The 10,096-nt window shown below is 34.5% G+C and overlaps 1 pseudogene; it reads left to right on the top strand.

Moving 5' to 3' along the window:
* The first annotated feature begins 2,494 nt into the window (after positions 1–2,494).
* Positions 2,495–3,105, top strand: LOC113200242 (ras-related protein Rab-1A pseudogene; annotated as a pseudogene).
* Positions 3,106–10,096: the final 6,991 nt, after the last annotated feature.

Genomic DNA, 10,096 nt, shown 5'->3' with positions numbered 1-10,096 from the left:
TCAATAAAGAGAGATTCTGGAAAAAAAAAACCCAGGAGTTTCTATTCTCATATCTGATAAAATTAAGTTCAAGTCAAAATTAATTTGAAGAGACACAGAGAGTCATTTCATACTGCTTAAGGAAACTATAGATCAAAAAGACATAATAATCTTAAATATTTATGACTCAAATAATGGAGCATCTATATACATCAAACAAACTATTCACAATCTTAAGAATCAAATAGATCATAACACAATAATACTGGGAGAATTCAATGTGCCTCTCTCACCACTTGATAGATCTTCAAAACAAAACTTAAATAAAGAAGCCATAGAACTAGGTAGGTATGGTGGTGCATGCCTGTAATCCCAGCAGCTCATGAGGCTAAGGAAGGAGGATTGCATAGGGCAAAGCCAGCCTCAGCAACTTAACAAGGTCCTAAGTAACTCAGTGAGACCCTCCTCTAAATAAAATATAAAATGTGCTGGGGATGTGACTCAGTGGTTAAACACACCTGGGTTCAATTCCCGGTACAAAAACAAACAAACAAACAAACATGTCATAGAGCTTAAAAATTCAATTAATAACATAGACTCAACAGACATATATAGAATATTTCATCCATCAATGACTGGATACACTTTTAGTCATTGAACATGGAACATTCTCTAAGATAGATGACATCTTAGTTCACAAAACCACTCTTAGAAAACACACAAAAAATAGAGATAATACCTTGCATTCTATCAGATCATAATGTAGCAAAATTAGAAATTAATTATAAAATAAAAACTATAAGTTATTCTAACACCTGAAGAATAAATAATAAACTATGGAATGACTAATGGATAACTGAAGAAATCAGGGATCGAATTAAAAAAATACTTAGTGGTAATTGAGAACACTGGTACACCACATGAAAATTTCTGGGAAACTATAAAGACAGTTCTAAGTTCATTGCATTAAGTTCATTTATTAAAAGAATAGAAAATCACCAAATAAATAACTTCATGTTACATCTTAAAGCCCTAGAAAAAGAACAAACCAACACCAAAAGTAATTGAGGAGAGGAAATAATTAAAATCAGAGATAAAATTAAAGAAATTGAAACAAAAATCTATATAACAAAAGTTGATTCTTTGGGGGGCAGAGGTTGTGGCTCAGTGATAGAGCACTTGCTTAGCATGTGTGAGGCACTGGATTTGATCCCCAGCACCACATAAAAATGCACAAATAAAGATATTATGTCCATCTACAACTAAAAAATATTTTTTAAAAAGTTGATTTTTTGAAAAAATAAATAAATTGATTGAGGCTGAGGTTGTGGCTCAGTGGTGGAGTGCTTGCCTAGCATGTGTGAGACACTGGGTTTGATTCTCAGCACCACATATAAATTAATAAATAAATAAAGGTCCATCAACAACTAAAAAAAATTTTGTTAAAAATAAATGAATTGATAAATCAAGCCAAGCTAATGAATAAAAAGTGAGTGAAAACTCAAATTAATAAAATTTATGATGAAAAAGGATATATCACCATGGACACCACTGAAATGTAGATGATAATCAGAAACCACTTTGAAAATCTATACTCCAATAAAATAGAAAATCTTGAAGACATGCATAAATTTGTAGAGACATATGACCTACCCAAATTGAATCAAGAGGACATAGAAAATTTAAACAGATCAATTTCAAGGAATGAAATTGAAGATGCCATCAGAAGCCTACCTACAAAGAAAAGCCCAGAACCAGATGGATTCTCAGCTGAATTCTATGAGCCTTTCAAAAAAGAACTAACCCCAACACTCCTGAAATGATTACATGAAATAGTAAAGGAGGAAACCCTTCCAAACTCACTCTATGAAGTTAGTATAACCTTGATACCAAAACCAAACAGAGACACATTAGGAAAAGAAAACTTCAGACCAACATTCCTGATGAATGTAAATGCAAAATTTCTCAATAGAATACTGGCAAAATGCATACAAAAGAATATTAATAAGGTAATCCACAATAATCAAGTGGGGTTTATTCCAGGGAAACAATGCTGGTTCAACATATGGCAATCAATAAACGTAATTCACCACATCATTTGACTTAAAGACAAGAATTACATGAGTATCTCAATAGATGTGGAAAAAATATTTGACAAAAGTCAGCATATATTAATTCTCAAAACACTAGAAAGGGCTGCAGTTGCAGCTCAGTGGTGTAGCACTTGCCTCGCACGTGAGAGGTACTGGGTTTGATCCTCAGCACCATATAAAAATAAATAAACATTAAAAACACTAAAAAACTAGGTATAATAGGAACATACCCCAACATTTAAAATCTATATACATTGGTGGAAGCGATAGCTGAGTGGCAGAGGCTGCTGATTGTGTTGTAAGGGGACAGGGGACGGAGTGGGGGAAGACGTTTGCTCTCCTGGAACAACCTATCTCATTCCTTTCCTTCAATTACCCGTGGCACGGAGAGTCAGGGTGGTGGCTGCAGCAGCTGCAGTGACATGTCCAGCATGAATCCTGAATATGATTATTTATTCAAGTTACTTCTGATTGGCGATTCTGAGGTTGGAAAGTCTTGCCTTCTTCTTAGGTTTGCAAATGACACATATACAGAAAGCTACATCAGCACAATTGGTGTGGATTTCAAAATAAGAAACTATACAGTCAGATGGGAAAACAATTAAGCTTCAAATATAGGACACAGCAGGCCAAGAAAGATTTCAAAAAATCACCTCCAGTTACTATAGAGGAACCCATGGCATTATAGTTGTGTATGATGTGACAGATCAGGAGTCCTTCAATAATGTTAAATAGTGGCTGCATGAAATAGATCGTTATGCCAGTGAAAATGTCAACAAGTTGTTGGTAGGAAACAAATGTGATCTGACCACAAAGAAAGTAGTAGACTACAACAGCAAAGGAATTTGCTGATTCCCTTGGAATCTCATTTTTGGAAACTAAGAACGCAATGAATGTACAATAGTCTTTCACGAAGATGGCAGCTGAGATTAAAAAGCCAATGGGCCCTGGAGCAAAAGCTGGTGGCGCAGAGAAGTCCAACGTTAAAATTCAGAGCACTCCAGTCAAGCAGTCAGGTGAAGGTTGCTGCTAAAATTTGCCTCTGTCCTTTTCTCACAGCAATGCATTTGCAATCTGAACCCAAGTGAAAAAACAAAATTGCCTGAATTGTACTGTATGTAGCTCCACACAACAGATTCTTACCGTCTCCACAAAGGTCAGAGATTGTAAATGGTCAATACTGACCTTTTTAAAAATTCCCTTGACTCAAGACAGCTAACTTCATTTTCAGAACTGTTTTAAACCTTTGTGTGCTGGTTTATAAAATAATGTGTGTAATCCCTGTCGTTTTCCTGATACCAGACTGTTTCCCGTGGTTGGTTAGAATATGTTTTGTTTTCATGTTTTTATTGGCATGTTTAGATGTCAGGTTTAGTCTTCTGAAGATGAAGTTCAGCCATTTTGTATCAAACAGCACAACCAATGTCTGTCACTTTCAGTGCATAAAGTTTAGTAAGATGTTCTGTGTAAGATCTGATTTGCTACTTCTTCCTTGTAGAGTTATAAATGGAAAGATTACACTATATGATTAATAGTTTCTTCATACTCTGCATATAATTTGTGGCTGCAGAATATTGTAATTTGTTGCACACTATGTAACAAAACAATTGAAGATATGTTCAATAAATATTGTACTTATTGGAAATAATATCAAACTGTATGGTGATAAGTATTGTTTTAATTCTTATGGTTAAAGGCAAATAGAGCCTTGCATTATACTGAAAATAGCCATTTTTGTGTGCAACTACAGGACCTACCTGTAGTACAGCATCCAGTTATTTGCTTTCTAGATAATAGATCTGATAAATGACCTAGGGCAGCTTCTGTGCTGTGTAGGGATTTAATCAATTTTAGTGGTTTGAGAAGCTCAAATTGTATGGAAAACAAGTTTAGAATGCATGCTGTCTAGCCCATCATCTCTGATCCTTCTCTCAAACCATTTGAAATGGCTCCACTGATCAAGAGTTTGTTATTCATCTGTGGTAGCAGTGAAGAGTGGCACACCCTTCCTAATTGGCAAATGATCAGATAATGTGTGCTGAAGTTTCTTCCATGCTCTGAGTCAGATGTCAACTATTTTGTCCTTCACAACTGTATAATTCATGTTGGAGAGTTTAAGTATTAAAGGAGAAAGAAGGCAACTTGAGTGCCCTAATTTTAGAAATCATATCCCTAAAAATTACTGAAAATATGAATGCTGGGTGGGAATTGTAAATGAGAAAAATATATTTATTTCAGTGAAATTTCGCATGTGTGAAAATTTTGTTAAATAAGACCTTCAAGATTCTAGGGTTTGTTTTTATTTTATTGTGGAAAACAAGTCTTTTGCTGATATTACCATTTTAAGGTGACAGAAGTCAAGGATTGTTTTTTTAGGTTGAAGCAGCAGCCAAAACATTCTTCACACAGGGGCTTGGGATGTGGCTGTTGGCAACACATTTTATTGTGGGGTTTTTAATGAGAAAACTTAAGTTAAAAACAAGCCAAAAATTATAGGTTTTTTATTTTTCACTAAACAGGCAATTGAAATACAAGGTACAAAAATATGTGGTAAGATTATTGTAAAAATAAAATGGACAGAATAAATATTCAATTTAATTTTCTATCTATGAGAATTTCACAATAAAATCATAGTTTACTTTGTATTATATATAAAAAATCTATATACACTAAACCCTAGGCAATATCATTCTAAATGAAGAAAAAATAAAAGCATTCACACTACAAACTGGGACAAGACAGAAGTCTTTAATCCAAGTCAGAGCAATCAGAAAAAGAAAGAAATTAAAGGGTTTGGAATAGGAAAAGAAGAGCTCAAATTATCCTTATTTGATGACTACATGATTGTATAATTAGAACACCCCCAAAAAACTTTACCATAAATATTTAATACTCATGAATGAATCCACAAAGTAGCAGGGTATGAACTCAACACTCATAAATCAATTGCATTTTTATACACCAATGACATATCAGCTGAAAGAGAAATCAAAAAACTATTGCATCCACAACAGCCTAAAAGACAAAAACAAAAACAAAAACAAAACACTTGTGAAACAATCTAACAAAGGAGGTAAAAGACCTCTATAACGAAAACTACAGAACACTAAATAAAGAAATTGAAGGCCTCAGAAAATGGAAAGATTTCCCATGTTCTTGGATAGGAAGAAGTATTATTATCAAAATGGCCATAATACCAAAAGTGCTACACAGATTTCATATAATTCTTATTAAAATTCCAATGATGTTCCTCATAGAAATAGAAAAGTAAGTAATGAAATTCATTTGGAAAATTAAGAGGCCTAGAATAGCTAAAGCAAACATTAGTGAGAATAGTGATGATGCAGGAGGCATATCAATACAAGAAGACCTTAAATTATACTACAGAGCTATAGTAACAAAAGTGGCATGGTAATGGCACCAAAACAGACATAAAGACCAAAATGGTACAGAAGACACAGAATTTACCCACATAAATACAGTTATCTCATAATAGACAAAGGCACCATAAACCTACATTGGAGAAAAGATAATTTTCTTTAGCAAACGATGCTGGGAAAACTATAAATTCATATGTAATAGAATGAAATTGAACTTTTATCTCTTAGTCTGCACAAAACTCAACCAAAAGTGGATCAAGATCCTAGGCATTAGACCAGATACCCTCTAATTACTAGAAGAAAATATAGGTCCAACTCTCAATCATGTGGGGTTAGGAATTGACTTTCTCACTATGACTCCTAAAGTGAATGAAGTAAAATAAAAAATCAATAAATGGGATGGTATGAAATTAAAATGCTTCACAGCAAAGGAAATAATCAATAGCATGAACAGAGAGCCTACAGAATGGGAGAAAATCTTTACCACCTGCACCTCAGATAGTGGATTAATCTCCAGGATATACAAAGAACTCAAAAAACTTAACACCAAAGAAACAAATAACTCAATCCATAAGTGGGCAAAGGAATTAAAGAAGAACTTCACAGAAGAAGAAATAAGAATGGTTAAAAAATGTTCAACATGTCTAGCAAGTAGAGATATGAAAATTAAAACTATACTAAGGTTCCATCTCACTCCAGTCAGAATGGCAATTATCAAGAATACAAGGAACAATAAATGTTGGTGAGGATGTGGGGAAAAAGGTACACTCATACATTGCTGGTAGGACTGAAAACTGGTGCGACCACTCTGGAATGCAGTATGGAGATTGCTTAGAAAACTTGGAATGGAACCACTATTTGATTCAGTTATCTCACTTCTTAGTATACACAAAAAGGACTTAAAATCAGCATACTACAGAGACACAGTTATATCAATATTTATAGCAGCTCAATACACAACAACTAAGCTATGGAACCAGCCTAGGTGCCCTTCAACAAATGAATGGATAAAGAAAATGTGGTACATATACACAATAGAATATTACTAAGCCATAATGAATAATGGAATCATGGCATTTGCTGGTAAATTGATGGAACTGGAGAATATCATGTTAATGAAATAAACTGATGTGAAAAAACCAAAGGCCAAATAATATCTCTGATATGTGGATGCTAACCCATCAAAAGAGCAGGTGGCAATGGGAAGAAAAGATTTCCATTGAATTAGAAAAAGGGAAATGAAAAGAACAATGGGGTAGGGAAATAGGAAGAAAAGTAGAATTAATCAGATGTAGCTTTCCTATCCTTGTATTTGTATACATGGCCAGGGTAACTCTGTACCATGTACATCCACAAGAATAGGATATTAATTAGAATGAGTTATTCTTACTGTATGTGTACTATACCAAAAAACATTTTACTAGACAAAGGCACCAAAAGCATACATTGGAGAAAAGATAGCCTATTCAACGAATGGTGCTGGCAAAACTGGAAATCCATATGTAGCAAAATAAAATTAAACCTCTTTTATCTCTCACCCTGCACAAAAATCAACTCAAAGTGGATCAAAGACTTAGGCACTAGAACAGAGACCCTGCACCTAATAGAAGTTCTTCTCTGCTGCTATTGGGGGCATCTCCACAGAGCGGTGAAGCCTCAGACCCTCTTCCGATATGCTCAACTAGGGATAAGACAACAGCTGGGATCATTCACCACCTCTTTCAGTTATAGTGCCTTCCAAGAGATGAGCAGAAATGGGTTAAAGCCAGAGCCAGGCATAACAACACCTACAACACTTCCTACTACTGGCCACCTCCACTCTACACATTGTCTGATCACTCACTCTTGACAAAAAATAGGTCCAAATCTTCACTATGTTGGCCTAGGGTCTGACTTCCTTAACAAGACTCCAAAAAGCACAAGAAGTAAAATCGAGAATCAATAAATCAAATGGGTTTAAATTAAAAAGCTCCTTCTCAGCAAAGAAAACATCAAATAATGTGAGGAGAGAGCCTACAGATTGGAAGAAAATCTTTGTTTTAAAAATTTTTTTAGTTGTACATGGACACAATATCTTTATTTTGTTTATTTATTTTTATGTGGTGCTGAGGATCGAACCCAGTGCCTCACATGTACGAAGCAAGCACTCTGCCACTGAGCCACAACCCCAGCCTGGGAGAAAATCTTTACCACATGCACCTCTGATAAAGCATTAATCTCTAGGATATATAAAGAACTCAAAAAATGTAACACCATAAAACCAAATAACCCAATCAATAAATGGTCTAAGGAACTGAACAGATGCTTCACAGAAGAAAAAATACAATCAATCAACAAATATATGAAAAAATGTTCAACATTTCTAGCAATTAGAGAAATGCAAATCAAAATTACACTAATATTTTGTCTCACTCCGGTCAGAATGGCAATTATCAAGAATACAGGCAACAAAAAATGTTGGCGAGAATGTGGAGAAAAGGTATACTCATACATTGTTGCTGGTGGGACTGCAAATTGGTGCAACCACTATGGAAAGCAGCATGGAGATTCCTAAGAAAACTTGGAATGGAACCATCATTTGACCCAGCTATCCCACTCCTTGGTTTACACCCAAAGGAATTAAAACCAGCATACTACAGGGAGGTAGCCACATCAATGTTTATAGCAGCTCAATTCACAATAGCTAAACTATGGAACCAACCTAGATGTCCTTCAATACATGAATGGATAAAGAAAATGTGGTATATACACTCAATGGAATATTACTCAGCTTTAAAGAAGAATAAAATTATGGCATTTGCCAGGAAATGGATGGAGTTGGAGAATATCATGCTAAGCGAAATAAGCCAATCCCAAAAAATCAAAGGCAGAATGTTTTCTCTAATATGCAGATGCTAATTCACAATAAGGTGGGGGGGGCACTAGAGAAGAACAGCGTTACCTTAGATTAGAGGGAAGTGAAGAAAGGGGAGAGGAGGGGTTGTGGGGATAGGAAGGATGGTAGAATGAAACAGACATTATTACTTTATGTATATATGTGACTGCATGACCAATATGATTCTACAACATGTACACTCAGAAAAATGAGAAATTACATCCCATCTATGTATGATATATCAAAGTGTATAAATGATTCTACTGTCATATATAACTAATTAAGACAAATAAATAAATGTAAAAAAAAAGACTGGGTATAAACACAACAGAGGGGGTGCTGTGGTTCCTGCTACCACTCCTACCCATGAACTACCTGGGCTCATATCACTGTCTGGTTGGAAGAAAAAAAAAAGGTTGAGTCCCCTCATCACTGCTGCTATAGACAAAGTCAGAAACTAACAAGTCAAGCTTTGTAATGTTTTGAACAACTAATAAAAAAAGAAACTAATAAGTAATGGGCAATATCAACAATGCTTCAGGAAACTTCCATCATCTGATAGGAGACATCACTCCTGTTATAGGAGTAGCCCCAGCTGTGTTCCCCAGAGTATCTGTGTATAATGGCAGCTGAAACTGCTAGTATGACCTTAGAGATTGTGGGCCTCTCACACTTTTACATAGTATGCATTGTGCCTAAACTAAATAATCACAGCCAAGAATAATAAAGGGAGACTACATTATGGTGCCCAGCTATAAATAAAACCAGAATTTCATAACAAGCCAATACACTTAAGAGATATCATCTGATAAAGTCACTAAGACAGCCATCCTGTATAAATGTTAGTGATATCCAATGAACTATATGCATAAACTTAAAACTGGGAACACAAAAAATATAAGTAAGACCAAGATAGTATAGCACATCTAAAAGATCATTAACTCTTATTCCAAGGAAATTAAAAAAAATGAAATGCCTGAGAAAGAATTCAAAAGAGTAATTAAAAATTCAAGGTGATCCAAGAGAATACATATAAACATTAAATAAAATTAGGGCAATAATATGGGCGTGAATGAGAAGTTTAGCAAAGAGATATAAATTTAAAAAAATCACCAAACAGTATTCTTGGAAATAAAGAGTGCAATAAGTCAAATAAAAAAATTAAAAGCCTCAAAGCAGACTAGATCAGCAGAAAAAAGAATATTGAAGATTAAAGACAGGCTTTTTGAAATTTCCCATTCAGAGAGAAGGAAAATAAAAGAGAAAGAAAAAATAAAGAGATGATTAAGTATCTGCATCATTGAAATATCTGAAAGCAAGGAGATAAAGTTTCAGGGTATACAAATATATTGAATGATATAATTGCAGAATTACTGTCTTAATCTTGGAAGTGACATGGATATCCATGAACAGGAAGCTTATAAAACCCCAAATAAATAAGACCAGAAAAGATTGTCATCACTACATATCATAGTCAAATTGTCAAATGTACAGGACTAAGAATTTAAAAATCTGCAAAGGAAAAATGATGGATAGGAAGGGCAGCAGAATAGAATAGACATTATGATTGCTGTATGTATATAGGTGACTCTATGACCAGTGTGATTCTGCAATCTGTACAATTAGAAAAATGAGAAATTATACCCCAATGATTCAAATGTATGAATTGCCAAGATCATTGTAATGTCATGTGTAGCTAATAAAAAATATAATTAAATTAAAAAAAAGAAAAATGATGTCCCATTTGAGGACAACCCTGGCCAGGAGTA

Source organism: Urocitellus parryii, chromosome X (assembly GCF_045843805.1).
Source record: "Urocitellus parryii isolate mUroPar1 chromosome X, mUroPar1.hap1, whole genome shotgun sequence".
NCBI classification, from domain to species: Eukaryota; Metazoa; Chordata; class Mammalia; order Rodentia; family Sciuridae; genus Urocitellus; species Urocitellus parryii.
This window is presented reverse-complemented; position numbering and strand designations above follow the sequence as displayed.